This window comes from Micropterus salmoides, unplaced genomic scaffold, assembly GCF_014851395.1.
Source record: "Micropterus salmoides isolate LMB-PRFRI ecotype aquatic unplaced genomic scaffold, ASM1485139v1 Ms_hic_scaffold_3, whole genome shotgun sequence".
In the NCBI taxonomy this organism is placed as follows: Eukaryota; Metazoa; Chordata; class Actinopteri; order Centrarchiformes; family Centrarchidae; genus Micropterus; species Micropterus salmoides.
The window spans coordinates 37,411,519-37,428,958 of NW_024042261.1; the positions used below are offsets into that span (position 1 = coordinate 37,411,519).

Genomic DNA, 17,440 nt, shown 5'->3' on the forward strand with positions numbered 1-17,440 from the left:
ATCAGTATTGCTTCTTTATAAATGTTATCTTTGGTGATTAACTTTGCTGCATGTCAATTATCTTCACCTATATGGACTTTACATGAACATCTCTCACTCTGGCAGCCTCACAACAATGACTGGATAACCCTTGGGGAGGCACCCTGGGCGAAGCAAGTGACATCTCAAAAGGAATTATATTTGTTGCAACACAATAAAAATGTTTATATTTACAAAATTTTTAATACTTATAAGGCCATATGTATTTTTAGATATTATTTTAAGTGAAAGATGTCTTCCATCTGTGCTGATGATTTACATAAACAAAAATGAGGGTAAATTTGTATACCAGAGGGTTTAACATTTTTCCTTCTGTCTTTATATTTTCATCCATGCAGACTGGATGAAATTGTTCAGACAAGAGGCATGTGTTGGTAATTATGGCACATTAATACAACTCTAAAAAGATGAAAGGTCTGAACTTCAGCAAGTTTGTTACAATTAGATCAAACATCACTTTTAGCTGTAGATAATTCACACAAATTATTAAAGACCGCAATAAAATGTTTTGCTTTTGTCAAAACATGTCAGGTTTATTTCTAGAGCACATTTAAACACAGTCTCAGGTGACCAAAGTGATGCACAAAAAGAACATTAAAATAGAAAGTAAAAAGTAACAACCACAAAATAAAACATACCAACAACGACAAAATACAGAATTGTAGACAACCAATTAAAAGTTAGTTAGTGGGCCAAATAGGCCAATGAACAAAAATGTGCCTTCAGCCTAGATTTAAAAACAGAGATGGAGGAGGCACATCAACTATCTAACAGCTGCTGATTTCATTGTTGTGGAGCAACAACTGCAGCAAAAGACTGTGTAAAACGCAAGCGACATTTGTGGACAGATGTAAGAGACCTAGGCGTGGGAAAAGTCTTTGACATAAGCAGCAATGCCTTAAATTCAATTCTCAACTTAACAGGGAGGAGATGTGGAGAGGATAGGACTTGGGTGAAGTGCTAACACTTTTTGACCCCAGTTAATACCCTGCTGCATTTTGGACTAACTGCAATGCCACTGCAATTAAGGAAGACTGGAGAAGGCCTAAGTAAAGGCAGTTACAATATCATGCAAACACAGGCCATGCAAAAGTTTGGAAATGTTTTTTAATTGGTAGTAAATCAAAAACTGATTTGCTTAATAGAACAGATCTCACAATCAAAGACACCCTGGTTGTTTGCATGTAACCTTATGTATGGGGTGAGGTGGCCTAGTATATTGGTGAGGTGACTTGTGGACGTAGAGGGACCAATGATAGTTACTCCTGTTTTGATGTTTAACTGAAGGAGATTATTTCCCATCTAGCCTTCTACTCAAAACAGGGCAGGAGAGATTGTAAGGATTTTAGAGGGAGGCACAGCTGATAATCATCAGCGTAGAAGTGATAGGAGATGTTATTTATACGTGTTTTTCCAAGAAGGTGCATGTACAAGCAAAACAGAACCAGACTCAGGATAGATCTCTGAGGGATCCCATGGGTGACCAGAGCAGAAGAAGAAGTGGCCTATAGAAACTGAGAATTCCTGTTTAGTGCTGTACCTTTAATACCAGACCATTTTTCGAAATGTGTCAAAAGGATGTCATGGTTTCGAAAGCTGCTATAAGATCTAGTAAAACCAAGATGCCATTTTTCCTAGAGTCAACAGAGGGTAGCAGATCATTTGTTACCTTTAACAGAGCTGTTTCAGTGCTGTGGAGGGCTTCGAACCCTGACTGAGATGGATCAAGAAACTCTAGTATTCAGGAATAGTTGCAGTTGTGACAGGACAATTTATTCCATAATTTTAGAAACAAATGGCAATTTCGAGATGGGCGGATAATTATTTAAACATTTAACATCAATATTATGATTTTTAAGAAGAGGCTGGACAACTATATGTTTAAAACATGCAGGGACGGTGCCAGAGGCTAAGCTGGACACAGCAGGCAAACGCAGTGTGTTATCATGCACTGGTCAATTATGAGATTTTGGGCTACTTTGCTTCCTTAACATGTCTTCTTTCAGACTAGACCTGTGTCTGCGTGGGCTTGCTCCGGTTTCCCCCACCACCAACAACATGTTAGGTTCTTCTGTCAGTGTTATTGACCAGTAAAGTAACCAGTAACCAGTAACCCATAAAAAGTTCTGGAACTGCACAGTGGCTGCCCACTACTTCCTTGAGGGATGGGTTAGATGCAGAGGACAAATTTTGCTATGTGTATGTGACAATAAAGAATCTTCTTTATTTCTTTTTTTTTTTTCTAAAAAAAATTATCGGGGGATTGGGTTTCATGTGCATGACAATGGTCCTCAACCGGGAAAAAGAACCAGTTGAAAATAAAGGTAGATGGATCTGGTGGTCCTGGAGAGAAGGAGAAAAAACTGATCTATAGTTTTAAATATTTACAGTGAAGAACTTCAAACCTTCCAGGTGCTTCAAACGTGTGAGAGACAGGGAGATGGGGGACAGAATTTATAGTACTGAATAAAATTTTAGGTCTGTGAGAGTGTTTACTGAATGTCTCAGAGAAATATTTAGCACTGGCTTTTTTGCTGCTGCATGGAAATTAGCCAGACAGTTTTTAAATATTTCAAATGAAACAGAGAGGTGATCTTTTTTTCCATATCAGCTCAGCTCTCTGACAAGCCTGCCTAAGGGAACGGGTTGAATCGTGCAAACACTGATGAGGCTTAAGCTTGGGATGCCTATATTTGAGGGGGGACTACAGAATCCAGGATAGCTAAGCAGAAGGAGTGGAGGGGGGGGGGCTTATTTATCTGGGCTCAAAAGAAGGTCAGAAGCAGAATGTATGGGGGTTGCAATGTTGTTTCTTGATAGGCGTTTTTTGTGGGAATAGTAGCCACAGGCTTTGACAGTGCACAGAGGACTAGATGAAGCGGCATCTAATACAATAGGCATGTGGTTATCGATACCTCTGAGAGACATAATGAGGTCAAGAGTTTGCACTAGTATATAAGTAACCTTATGTATATGTTGAAGTAGAGCAAATGTGTCAACGATGTATATGAAATGATTAAGAATGGGTTTACCTGAACATGTGTGAATATTACAGTCACCCAAAATCAACAGTCTTCATCTGAGATCTTCTTTGAGGGAACAGGTCCACTCCACCATACCATGCAACTCATAGATTTTACTTCTGCCTTTAATTCTATTAACCCATTAATTCTATTAACCATTAACCCACACTCTTGGATATGAACATTGACCCAGCCATATGCCACTGAATAAGGAGCTTCCTGTGGAATAGATCACAGAGGGTTCCTCAGAGAGCTCCTCAGGGCTGTGTCTCCCCCCTTGGCTCTTCTCCCTTGACACCGCCCACTTTACATCCACAAACACTGCAGTGAGAACAATAAAGTGTGCGGTCAACACAACCATTGTTGGCCTTCTCTCAAACAATGATGAAACCCAGCATCGCATGGAGGCGGACCAAGCTGTCACTTGGTGTTCAAACAATGACTTCCAGCTCAACATAGCCACGAGCAAGGAACTCATTATTGACCTTAGATGTACGCCATTTCCCTTTTAAATCCCTCTGACCATACATTAGCAATAACCTGAAGTGGACAACTAACACAGAACGCATCACTGCAAAAACTCAACAAAGACTTGACTTCCTCGGGCAGCTTAAAAAATACGAAAATCATAGTCAACCCATTCCCCTCAGTTGATTCCCTATATACTCATCGGGCTGTAAAGCGAGCAGAGAAAATCATTTCCGATCCATCACATCCTGCTCATCACCTCTTCCAGCTTCTTCTCTCAGGGAGGCGCCATATGTCACTTTCCACCAAGACCAACCGCTTCACAAAGAGCATTTTTCCCCATAGCCATCAGGACTTCCTTTAGTTGACTTCTCACACACAAACCGGCATGGCCATTCATTCAATGTATTTTTGTATTGTTTTGTATTGCATGTACGTGATGCTGAGCTTAACAAAACAAATTGGACACTTCTGTAGCTGAAGTGTAATGGTGGCAGCTTGACTCTGACTGATTAATAAGCAGCGGTTCTGCTGCTGTGCCTCAACTTCAGCTTCACGTTCTCTCTAAACCCTGAGCTCTCTCACTTTGTCACTGATAAGCCACAGGAAGTAATGGTGTCTCTTTTTACCCATGATGCTTTCTTTCTTTCTTTCTGTCTCTCTTTCTTCTCTTGGATGCTTTTTGCTGACTGACAGAACATGTCACTTTACTAAAAAAAGCTGCCATTTGGCTGTTCTGCCGTCCTCTCACTGCATCTGTCCACTCGTCTGCGTCCCGTCTTCCTACCCCTCTGTCCTCTCTACCTTTTCCCTCTTCTCGCCGCTTATCCTTTTTTTTTTTTGGTCTCTATGTGCAGGGAATCTTGGCAGACTTTGACGGACAGCTGGCTGAGCCAATGACAAACTTCAAAGACTTTTAACACACGTCTGCAGGGTCATCCAGGTTTGAGTACGTGCATGTGAACCCGGATGAGCGCCAGCACTGTTTTGTGCCCTGTGAGAAGAGGACGGCCGCCCTCCCTGCTAAAGAGGTAGGCTGCTGATGAGTCATTAAGTGCAAATGTAGTGCTATATTTGCTTTTAAGTGAGTTTGATAATTAGATTAGAATCTATTGTCTCAGCAAAATAACAATAATAGACACTAGACTTTATTTCTTCTGCTTCCTACTTTTGATTGTCATAGCTTGTTGTTGTTCCTGATAAGCGGACTTTTAAATAAATGTCGTACTGTTTGCACAGATCAACGTCATGTCTAGTAGAAACATTTTGGAGTTATGTAAAGTCTGCCTGTCAGAACAGATACACATATGGTGGTTCCATTGGGATTTCCCCAGCTGCAGGAACTGTGCCTTAGAAAGATCCTTGCGATGCCATATTGCTGTCTTTACACATCTTGTCTATTTGTGCTCCACCAGCATGTGTGATTGTGTAGTATACTTTTATATACTGCATGTTAGCTCACAATACTTAAAATACTTAATAATCTGCCTCGATGTCCGGGTCAGTGTTGCATTTAAAATCCAAAAACCAGTCTTGAGACATATCTGGCGAGTAGAGACAGTGCAGAGTTGAAATGTTTTAGTCAAACGCCCCCGACCATTTTGTTGCCTTTTACATGCCAACTGCATCATGGATTAGCAAGGCAAACTGTTTCTGATGGACATTTGAATTAATTTATCCATTACAATGAGAGTTATCGTAGACTAGATGTCATTCACTGCCTTGCCATCTGTATTTACGCAGTTGTTCGGTATTTGCTTAAATTGGACTCTGTATTGTTGGACATAAGTCATTATATAGTCAGTAATAAGGATGAAATAATCTTCAGGTGTGTTAGCAGTGTGATATCTGGAATGTAGGTTGGGTAATAGGAATGAATAGATCAAGGCCTTGGCCTTTGAGTTGGATGCACTGGACTCTTCAGCTTTACGAGTAACTTGAGTCGCAGAAGACAAATTCCCCCACAGGGATTAATAAAGAGAAGCTGAAAGTATTGGTTGTTTACGGATTCGACGCTGAGACATTGCTGGTATAATATATCCTCTCTCCATTTGTCTGGAACAGGTATGATTGATTACTCTTATGTTTAAATAGTTCTCTGTGTTGTAAAAGTAATGGCGACGAGCTCAATGCAGTTTGTTTTAATTAATTTCTCTGCACCCGCAGTACTTTGGTCAGTTTTTGTGCAAATCATTTTTCTCTTTTATTTCTCTCCAGCAGAGATTCATTAAAACTATGAACAGATGAACTTGCAGGGTTGTAAAACCATGCAGGTTTAACCTTATTACACATTCTGTCAAGATTAAGGTTTAGTTTGTTAAAATATGGGGACATTGAAGAAAAATCACCCTTCTTACTGTTTAATTTTCCCTCAACAGATCTGTGAGCTACTGTTGAATTGTGGCGCATTCTACCCAATAGTAATATGAAAATCAATGAAACACTGCAGACACTCCTGCTGTGTTTCTTAACTGGATGTCAAACATGATCAACTCCAGTCAGCCTTGGCTGCTGGGTAAAAAACAAGCATCAATCTCACTTTGACATTCACGCTTTCAGTGCAAGATAAGTCACACCTTGTGAATGAGTTTTAAAAACTCATAGACTGTTAATGACTGTTAGTACACAACTGTGCCGTGTAAACAACTGCTGCGCTTCAGTGGGAACACATGTGACATATCTTTGCAAAGCTAAGATTCTGTTGATTGATGCATTTAGAGATACAATTTCTCAATCAGACCACGGACAAACATTACAAAATTGAGGAAAATCACCTGTGAAGCCTCATAGCAATCCAACAATTGAACATATTCTGGCACAAATGGTCTTGTTGCATTGGCAAAGGTACAGATTATCCAAACCAGTAAAATATTTAGTCCAAAACACATTACTTTGATATGCCTAGGCGTTTTAGGCTAAGAGGTTAAAACCTAAATGAACAGGCTAACACCCGTACATCTACAGCAGATTGTGATGAGCTTCAGTGGCCTGAGGGTGACCTCACTGACGGCTTTTACACAGTCTCATAATAGAAGAAGAAAACATTCGCAACAACTCGCAATTACAGTGTGTATATGTGTGTGTGTGTGTCTGTGTGTGAGACACTGACTTAAGCTAATGCAGTCTTAATAGGCACATTAGTTTCTTGCTCCGACTGAATTGTTTGAAGCAACTCCAACAAGAAAATAGGTCCATTAGGTAGCTATAGATCTCATAACGCACACACACAGAGACGCACTGAAATGAGGCCCTGAGTACACAACAAACCTGCATCCACCCACATGCTTCGTGTTCTCCTTTTTCTCACAAAACTCAAACGTGTACTCGCAATTTGTCTTTCTTTCGATAATTTACACACTCTCTGATTTAACATGCACACACACACACACACAGAGTCATATCTTTTCCTGCTGCCATTCTGTGTCTCATTGAAGGATTTCCTTTCAGAACTAATTTGCTGCCACTGCATTCACTGTGGCGGTGACAGGAGTGTCCTAATGAGACAGAGTGCTCGCAGTAATGGCAGGTGTGGGCCTTGAATCAGAATTACAGTAATGAGATGAGCAGGCCTAATGGTCACAAGCAGAATTATAAGAAGTACAGAGGCAGGATGAGAGCGCCAATAATGAGAGCGAAGCTTGGGACACGAGTCAGACAAATAACGGAGTTGGAACAAGATCAGGTGAGGCTGCTTCGGTGTGGGCTTTGCTTTAATGAATTAACAGAAGAGTTGAGATTTTATACATCCATTGGTTTGTTTTGATTAATATTCAGCTCGGTCTTGTTGCTTAAATCGAATTTAAAGTTTTTTAAAGGTCAAGTTTTTGGAGCAGTGTACATGAAAGTGTTACCTGAATACTGGAGAGGTTTCCTTCACAGCCTCCCTGTTGCTTTTGTTGCTTAGCTCTGCAGTGTGAGAGAAAAGAAAATTGTCTTATAAATACTCATCATTAGCAGTGAAGCTGCCATGTTTGTGCGCATTCCTGCAGAGCTGTTGGGCAGAAAGTTTGCCCTCAGTTATCATGTGCATGTGGCACTTTGGTAGTATTATGACGACCAATTGCACACTGATAATGTTTCTTATTATTACTGTATAGCCATTATCCATCTGTGTGCCGGCTCACAACGTTAAGATTAAGATTCCAAGCACATCCACATATCGCCATCCAAATCCAAAACAAACCCGCATTAAACATCAATGAATCTGACAATTTATGAAGGAAGTCATTCAGTATTTCTGACAGAACCCACAGTAACTTCACATTACTTTGAGAGCAGGAATTTCTCATTTGTATGTGCAAGATCAGTGTGAACCAATCAGGAGCCCAGGAACATCATTAGAAACTGCAGCCTGCATTTCAGCCAGAGGAACATAGTTCTACATTTGTTCCTAAGACAAGAAAGCCCTGCTGCGGGGGTAGTACTTATTAATAGCCCAATTACTGGGGTATAGTTTGCAGTGATAGACGCTGTTCAGTGGTCAAACTCAAACCTTGAGGCTGCTGCAATCTGTGTTCAGCTTCAGCCACGCAGTAGGAGGGGCACTGGTTTCTGTAAGTATCAGTATGACCGATGATGGACATTTCTTGTACTGTTTATTGACGGTGAAAAGGCAATAGGCAATTTCCCAACTAACAGAAGTGAACAAGTTGCAAGCTACAGCAAGCTGCAACTAGAAAAACCAAACAACTTTATTAAAACAGAAAGCGCTGATGATGCTACTTTGCTGACGGATGCTTCAAAAGATGTAAAAATTGCATCTTAAAGAAGGCTGTTGCTTTTGAATTCAGTCAAATTCACCCAAAGTTATTCAGATGTGCTGTGAACACAGACTGAACTGGGGAAAGGGGACTTTTAGTTCCAGGGACTCTTTAGTCAAAGATATTATGAATACTTTCTCTGGACAAGACTGTCTGCCAAATGCCATAAATATACCTGTAGAAGTAAACATAATGCTGCTGCTGCTGAACTATGAAAACACTTTTGGAAATGGAGTAGCTTGGTGTGTATGTTACTCTCTGTTCCTTTCTGTGTAAACTCAAGGTCAGCAGACATATTACCAGCCTGACAGCAGCAGTGGACTCAGTCAGGGACAGAGGACACGGCCGGCTGCTGGCAGCTCGGCCTCACTGGGTCTCTCTGTGCGTCGCTTTATAACTCTATTGATCTGGACAGAACAACGGAGCAGACAAGCCCATTACAGTACACGGTGTTGGCCACTGTGTTCCTTCTGTGGTCATTCAGCAGCAGAGGTGCAGCTCGGCAGCACATCCACCACAGTGTGGGAAAGAGAGAAGCAAAAGGAGCATTCATCCTCCAGGGGAAGTTTTTCATTTACACTTAAAGTCGCACTGCAACGTTTACTTAGCCTTTCACTGGATTTAGCCTTTCCCAACACACCACAATGTTATGCATTTTCCAGTGTTCCACAAAATAACCACAACTACTAGTCTGGTCACCTGTAGATAACAACTCAAATAAAGAATATCTCCATATACAAACTGTCCAGATCTCTAAAAGAAACTACGCACTTTACAATGCTCCAGCCAGACCACGCTCACTCCACCTTAATATGTCTGTCCCTTTTTTTGTCTCGCATAGCGCAGTAATATGTTTGTGTCTTGTCCTGTAAGTTGATTATTGTAATCTTGTATTGAGCACCATGGGCCTTGAGAAACACTATTTCGTTCATTGTGTTCTCGACAAACCAACTTTACAGCAGCCAAATAACGTCCTGCTCAGCTTCCAGACCGCAGTCTGAAGAGGAGATGTTAGCTAGCGCTAACTGCACTTTCTAGTAGCTTGAAATCAACTTAAAAAATTTAATTTAATCTATCTACACATTGTATTTTGTAAGCTGATATGTGAAATCTAAATATTATGCTGCAGACAAATACAGTACAGTACAGCTGGGCGGTATAATTTCAAAAGTGATATAAAATTAGATAATGCAGTTTATACCGATAATAGTTTGATGTTGAGCAGAAAATACCGATATATATTTTAAACCGGAGTTCTGCCTAACAGAACCGGGACTTTTTGGTCCATATGGCCCAGCCCTACAGTGAAGTACATTTTCTTCTGAAGTGTGGTCATATAAAGTAGCTTTATATGGTACAAAAACCTCAAAATTGTAAAAAGTACAGTCATTTAGTAAATGTACAGAGTTATCTTCCACCTCCTGGATGAAATACTAATCCCACACCTATCAGCTCATAAATGTTAGGACAGGTAACATTACAGTTCCTGCTCTTTTGAAACGTGTAATTTTATTATTTAATGTCAGCAACTTCACAGTACTTTTTTCTGTACTTTTCTGCTGGCTCTGCATATAACTTTGGCTACGAGTTGTATTGTTGAATACGGCTACAGTATGTCAATTATATTAGTGCTTCTTCAGCAATAACACGCATCCAGTTTTGATGATGGAGGAGCAAATAAAGTGTCTCAAATGGCCTCCACTTCCCCTCGCTCTCACACTCCATTCCTCCATATATCTCCTCCTGGGGTGACTTCCTGTTAGCAGAGGAGCAGCGGTGAGGAGGGGAGGGGAGCTTTGGTTACCAGAGTGACAGCAGCTGAAAGGGGGCTGTGCAAGTCTGACGCCTGGTTTTTGGAGGTTGTGTTTTGTCGTGGAATGGATTGTACCTCCAGAGAGTGAGCATTAAACCTCTCTGGTGGCAGAACCCCTCACGGTAAAGCTCCACCCAGTGGGTTATTGCCAGCAGTGCCTCTAACACTGCCTGAGTAGTTTGCGGTTTTTGAGTAATAAAACGTCTTTGAAATGTATTATTTTCTGTTATCATTGGACTGCGATGACACAAACTTCTTCTTCTTCCTGGTTATCTTTTGTTTTGTTCTCTTCGTGCTTTTTGGTTCAGCTGGAGGTAAATCCCAGAACTGAATGAACTAAACCGAACTGAACTGGTGGCTGGGTTTGGGGTTGGAATGGCTGAAACTGAATTTCAGTCAGACTGTTGAGACTGTTTGGATGTGTAAACTTGCTTGTTGCATCAACACCTCAAACTAATCCACCTCACTGAGTTTTTTCAGATTAGCAAACAATGCAAGGGGACGTGATGTGGATATTGGAATTGGAGTATTTTTCTTGTTGTACTGTATGTACTATTATTTTCAAATTCTTTGAATTGAATTTTTGAATTGAAATCTTTATTTCAAACATGCAAGAGCAAGTATAAAAAAATAAAACGTTTAAAAAAATAGGAGAAAAAAACAACCGATGAGCAGCAAACAAAGTACCCTTCTTTCTTGTGTTAACATACTTCTATCACATGTGCAAAAAGGAGTAGGAAGAAGTAAAACTTAAATTCTTTGGTCTGTATTGAGATTTTCCATTTCACACACTTCCTTTAATCTATTTGTTCATTCTAATCTTTAAACTATTTTAACATTCATTAACTATATATACATTTTCTTGATATAATTATTAGAATCTTGGATGTTACTCCCAATAGTGCTCTTTTTGGATTATTTTAGATTTCTCCTGACAAGACCACAAAATATGGAGGTAATTCTTTATTTTTCTGGTGGTTCTGTCGATTCTTACGTTTTTTATTCTAGGATTTGGAAACTAATAATTAGTATTCTTTCCAAGTGTTCACATGAGTTATGGTATTAACATTTTTGTACATTTCTTTCCATGTTTCATTCTCAGTGCTTTCACTGAGCACATATTCCCATTTCCTTTTCATTTGCATGGTATTATCTTGTGCCACAGCAGCAATTGTAGTCAGTTCCATAAACCATCGGGCTCTTTGACTCTCTGTCTAATTAGTTCAGAGCTGGTTTTCTGCCAAAGTGCCAGATCTGCTAACAGCTAAAAGTAGATGGGCTTTCTTTGGCTGCTGTTTGGTGCATGTTTGTTACGCGGTTTGTTGAAGGGGAGGTGGCCTGTACTTGGTTTTTACGAATAACTTGTCCCAGAACTCACCACCTTTATTCAGAGTAAATCTTCTCCGTAGTTTAAACAAAGTAATTTTCAAATATGTATTATATATGTCTAAAGGCATATTTATATGTGTGTGTGAGTGTGTGTGTGTGTGTGTGTGTGTGTGTGACATTGTGTGATTACATGTCTGTGTTTTACTGATAGAAGAAAAATTTTACGGTATGTTGCCAAACCTCATTTTCTTGGCATTTCTTTATCATTTAATTATTGACAGGGCTTAGACTTAATGAACACACACACACACACACACACACACAGACTGCCTTGTACTGTATGTGTGTATGTATGCGTGTGTGAGAGAGAAACCATATGTGTTACAGACAATTAATCAAATCAAGCGCTCTTCAGATTCTGCTTTTGATTAAATGACCACTACAACTTTCATGAGTGACCAGCATTTTAGAACGAAATGTCAAACACATGCGTAATTTGAACACTGAACAATTCTCTGATTGGCCGATTACCTCTGATTAGAGTAGATAGAGGGCTCGGCTTGTGTCAGGGTTTGCTAGATATTTAACTGCCTGCAAGGTCAACAATTTCAACTTTAGTCTGCTACACCGGTGAGTTGACCAAATTTACCAAACTTACACAAATGGGAATAAAACTGTTTTCTTACACGTGTATATTTTTCAGAGTGAAAAACAAATGTCACTATTTAGGGTGGGGAGCACAGTAAAAAGATTGCACATGGTTTCCTTTTATTAACAATTAAAACTGCAGTTAGCCGTTTTAGCCAACAGGCAGCAGAAAGCACTCCAAAACGCATTCAGCTCAGTTAAAGTGGAGAGTAAACATCTCTAAGCCATGTTTACTTATCAAACAAAATGCATTTACAGCTACTCACAGAGGCACCTGGATGTCTATCCTCTCATTGGATCTTGGTACACAACTGCCCTTAACCTATCATCCACTGATACTAGACCGAAGGTAACAAAAGTTTGGACTGGTGTCACTTCTGAAGGTCAGGCAGATAAGACTTATTGTCACAGAGTGAAAATCCAGCAGTCTTAAAACGTGGAAATCATCTATTACATAAAATTCCACAAAAGAAAGCAGCTTTCAGCTCTGATCTGCAGCTAAAGTGCTCTGCGTCGGTAAGTCTGCTGTTTCTATGTATACATATACAGTATATCTGTTTGAAACCCTATTGTTGGAACATTAGTGTTGGGCAATTCTGCAAAATCCCAGATTATGTTCATTATCAGTGCATGCATGGAAACTGGTGGCTAGTGAAAGATCATGTTTACTGTTAATAAAAGGTCAGTGACAGGATGCAAACTCCGGTTTCCTGCGTCACACTGGGACGTGCTACATGCCCATCCATCTCTCTGACTGCCATACCCCCACTACACATAGGACACATACAGTAACATACAGGCCTAACACAGGCCCATGATTCAGTAGCTGAGGTGATCTAGCTTTACTCACGCTTCTGTTTAACTCTAAATGACCAGTTGGGATCCGGCTAGCTTAGGCTCATCAAACACAAAGTGGCAGTCGACTCAGTATCACTGGATCTGTATGCAGCAAGCAAACCTCTGAGAAATGAGCTCTAATGTGGGATTTCAGCCTTAATCTTTTAAATTAGCGGGGATAACTTAATAATAGCAAAAATCTCAACACTGTCTTGTGGCTCTCTCCTGCTGTTTGTCGACTCTGCTGTGGCACAACGCGTGCTGTAAATGTCAGGGCAATTTTTCATTCTTCATCTGTGCTGGAATGAATTCCACAAGCCCGAGTGTGTGGCGGTAACAGTGGCCTGATCTGCTGCTTGGCTTTGCTTTTCTGTATTAATGCCCCCCTGAGGAGGCCCAGCAGGTCTGTGTGAGGCGGAACAGTGGATGAATGTGAGTGTCATGGTAATGTTATACTTCACCCCTGAAATGATGAAGTAACATGTTCTGCTTATCTCTAAAGCCAATGAGATCTCAGCTGTGTTGGCTGGTGGTTCTTGTACATTCCTCAGACATGTTCCCAAATTAACTTTCCAGTATCATTTTAAGGCTTTTTTGTTCCTCTGTAGGGGTCCTTTTATTGAATTATGATCATAACACTCCAATATATCAATCGTTGTTTGACAGACCCTGACAAAAACACGTTCTCCTACCCACAGTCAGTGTAGTTGTCCTGTAACCATGACCACCATCTTTGCCTTAACCACATTGTGGTTTTGACTTTAACTAAAGCCTAACCATAGTGGTGGCAGTTCCGGAAACAGTCGACTTATTTTTTGTCATATGCATTTTTATATTTCATTTGTTTCATCATAATCTGCAGCATTCTGACAGTTTTAGTATTTCCTGACCTTGAAATCTTCTTTGACCAATCATTTCAGTGGAGAGCCAACCCGTTCTCCCTCCCCGACTCGTCACATATGGACGCATGGTCAAGATCAATCAGTGTCAGTTTGTAACACACTGAAGCTCCCTATAGTGACATAGGTAAATGCAGTGTGGGAATCCCTGTAGCGTCAGTTTTTGACGGTAAAGGCAGGTATATGATATTTAACAGAAAAGCCTGAGTAAGGAGGTGGTTGGGGTTAAATTGCATGAGTTACGCAAGTGACGAACTGACGTTCGTAGTTATTTTCACCCAGACGATGATCTTTTCCTAACTTTAACAAAGTAGTTTTGTTGCCTAAACCTCAATGAAATGATGCCTTTTATTAAATCCCATGCAAACAACACCAGGTTGCTATGAAACAACCACACAGCATGCAGGTGTGCTTGGGGTTTCCCAAACAGCACGTGTGCCCAAGATCTGCTACTGTGCGATAGTTTAAAAATGATTATGATATGACATGTTAAAGATTTTGTTACTGATTTGATTGAACTTGTTTTTTCATGTTTGGCGAGTACATAGACTATACAGTAGCTACAGATAACCACAGATCATAAACATGTTAAAACCCAGAAGAGAATAATAGTAAAAGGTTATTTCATTGTCACAAGCTGTTGACTTTTTCCACTTGTACTTTCACAGGCGTGTTACGAGGTTTCATTGACTTTTACGCCTCCACCGTGTTGGATAGAGATCCTGCTGCATGCATTTGTTAATAAACTGCAATCAGATATTCAGTCTGCTATTGTAAACTGAACAAAACCTCAATTCTACTTCCCCTTCTTCATTTATTTCTCTGTGTGATGGATTTTGGTGAATGAGTGGAGTTTTCTAACTATTGTACTGCAGACAGCTTGACTGTGCTCATGTACCGCTGAACATTTGTAATATAACTCGGCGGATATGAGCCCATGGTGGCATTATGCTTTAGTGGACATACAATGACAGGCATAATTTGCCATGGTGGGATTTGATTTCCACAGTGATCACAGAAAATATTGTTGGACAGCTTAATTAGTTTCATTCAGCTCCGTGCTGTGGACTGCAGCTCCTACAGTTTACTGATAACACTACAGAGGGCTGCTGATTCAGAGGAGTGGAGGGTATGGTTTTCTCTCTTTTCATTTCATTATTTTTCGTTTATCAGACCAGCGAGAAAACAGGGGATAAATGAAATACGCGTGCAGGTCGGATTAAAATCCTCTTGAATTGAATATCCACGGAAGAAAATTCACCACCAGCAGAGACACCACTTGATGTGAATGACAGTTTAACATTACAGAAGCAGTACAGAACAGAATACTTTACACAATGAAGAAATTACATACTGTGGGTAACTTTGATAAGGAAAAGTACATGTTATATCACCCTGGACAGGTTAATTCTCCACTGAGCATGTGCAGTAGACCTACAGGATATATGGTATATGTCATACTTGCAGGAACAGGGTCCTCTCTTTGTGCCTTTGGGCAGAACAAAAGTATCTTTGCTCAATATATTATACTATAAATGTTGAGAATGGAGGCAGGAGAAAAAAGGTTTTCTGGTTCATGTGATTTGATTTAAGCATTAAAATTAGAAAAACAAATTAGTTCTGTTGTCAAAGGTGGCTTTTTTTTATTTAAGGACTATCGCACACCTAAAATCCTTTCTCTTACATGAGGACTTGACAAATTGTCTACTGCAATTATTTGTACTCGGGCATCTGTCAGTCATTATTATCACGTTTGCAGTTTGTTCAGAATGCCTCTTCCAGGCCTCTTAGATCGGCAAACCAGCTTCTTTTAGATATTCCACTGGATCGATTAAACAAAAAAAGGGTGATTGTGCCTGGCTCCAAGACTGTGGAATAAACTTCCCACTTCCATTAGATCATCGTCGACTACTGAGACTTTCAAGTTTCGTCTTAAAAGATATTTTTATTCTTCGGCGTTTCAGTCAGTCCAGGGACATTCATGCTTATCTCTCTTGGTTGCTTTAAATTTCATTGTTTTATCTGATTGGTCTTCTTTTTGTTGTTGTTTTAATTGCATTACTTTGTACAGCACTTTGTTCAACAGTGGTTCTTTTTAAATTCATCCATCCATCGTCAACCGCTTATCCTGCGTACAGGGTCGCGGGGGGCTGGAGCCAATCCCAGCTTACATCAGGCGAAAGGCGGGGTGCACCCTGGACAGGTCCATCGCAGGGGGTTCTTTTGACATGTGCTTAATAATTATTTGACTTGTCTTGACGAATGGTGTGCAAGACACTAGCATATTTTTTGTTTCTGATGTAATTCGATTGTTCCTTTCTAGTCTAGCGGAGGTCAGTTGTTTGTAATTGTTAAATGTAATGCTGGCTGTTTGTTATATGGTCTTGTTTTGTATATCTGAGGCAAATTTCAGAGACATCTGATCCAGTCTAATTGGGTTTTGTCTGGTTTTTGGTGTCTGGTATTTATGGCTTTGGAGTATTTTTGTTAATAGGAAAATAATAATAATGTCTTAATGTGCCCTGTCAAATTAAATTAGCCAGGATTCATGTTGTCACATGTGAAAATCAAGAGTCTTGTTTTGTTTGTTTTGTTAATCGGATTTTCCCCTCTGAACCACTCAGGCAGTAAGACCAATACATGTTTTATTTTGACACAGACTGAATTGAAAGCCTTTAGTAGAATTTGAACTATAATCTTAATTAGGACTAGATATGAAGTAGATCCTGCGTCTCTTCCAGTTGCTGACTCTGAAACAATGAGCTCTGTGTACAGATCTATTACTTAAACACCTCTTCTTGAATACATTTACTGCTGACATTGTGCAGAATTTGTTTTATTAAACAGGCATGATGTGTTAAAATTGTTGCAGTTAATTGTCTTAAGTGGTAGACTAATTGTCTATTGTGTGTGTTAATTGCGGGTTTCTGGGTTTTGTGTTTGCTTGTGTTTGCTTTCTTACTGTTCATGTTTTTATTTGTTTTGTTGCTTGTTTCAATTCCAATATGAAAACGGAGCTGCCGACCTACTGATCCAATATACCATGGCTCTCTTTTTCCCAATTGTGCATAGAACTCTGGATCATGTTATGCAAGTTAACATCAGGCTGTAAAACACAAATTGTTATAAACAAGTCATTTTTAGGCTTGTGTATACTTAAATTGCATTGATCTAGACCATAGACGGTATAAAAGAAGTGGACGTATCCACTGGAACGTCACCCATTGGATTGTGGATTACCATTTTCAAGCCTCAAGATTGGATTTGGACAAGAGGGTGAAGCTGGGTAATGATTGATGCATTGCTACTGTTTTATCGTCTATTTTCTGCTAAATGGGACCATATTTTACTAAATGAACATCATCATGTTGTATTGAAGAGACTGCAGTGGTTTTCATTGTACCTGTCAAATAGGAGGTTCTATGCCTTAGGGGTCGGTCTTGGGACAGGTTTTATTTTCCTTGCACATACATTATTAAGGAACGTGGTGTCTCTTTCATGTTTATGTTGATGACACACAGATATACTTGCCTTTCAGATCCACAGACCCTGGAATACTGCCATCTGTTGGTTCCCTAGTGAATCACATCAAGCCTGTTGCTAAAAATCTTGGCGTGTGGTTCC

At 39.9% G+C, this 17,440-nt stretch overlaps 1 protein-coding gene across 2 annotated transcripts in view; it reads left to right on the top strand.

Moving 5' to 3' along the window:
- The window catches only part of si:cabz01090165.1 (uncharacterized protein LOC100333421 homolog), a 358,553-nt gene that overhangs the window by 180,098 nt on the left and 161,015 nt on the right, over positions 1 to 17,440 (top strand). For both annotated transcript variants that reach the window (XM_038694085.1, XM_038694087.1), the window contains one exon: positions 4,388 to 4,561. The gene's annotated coding sequence lies outside the window, so the exon portion shown is untranslated. The remainder of the gene's footprint in view (positions 1 to 4,387; positions 4,562 to 17,440) is intronic.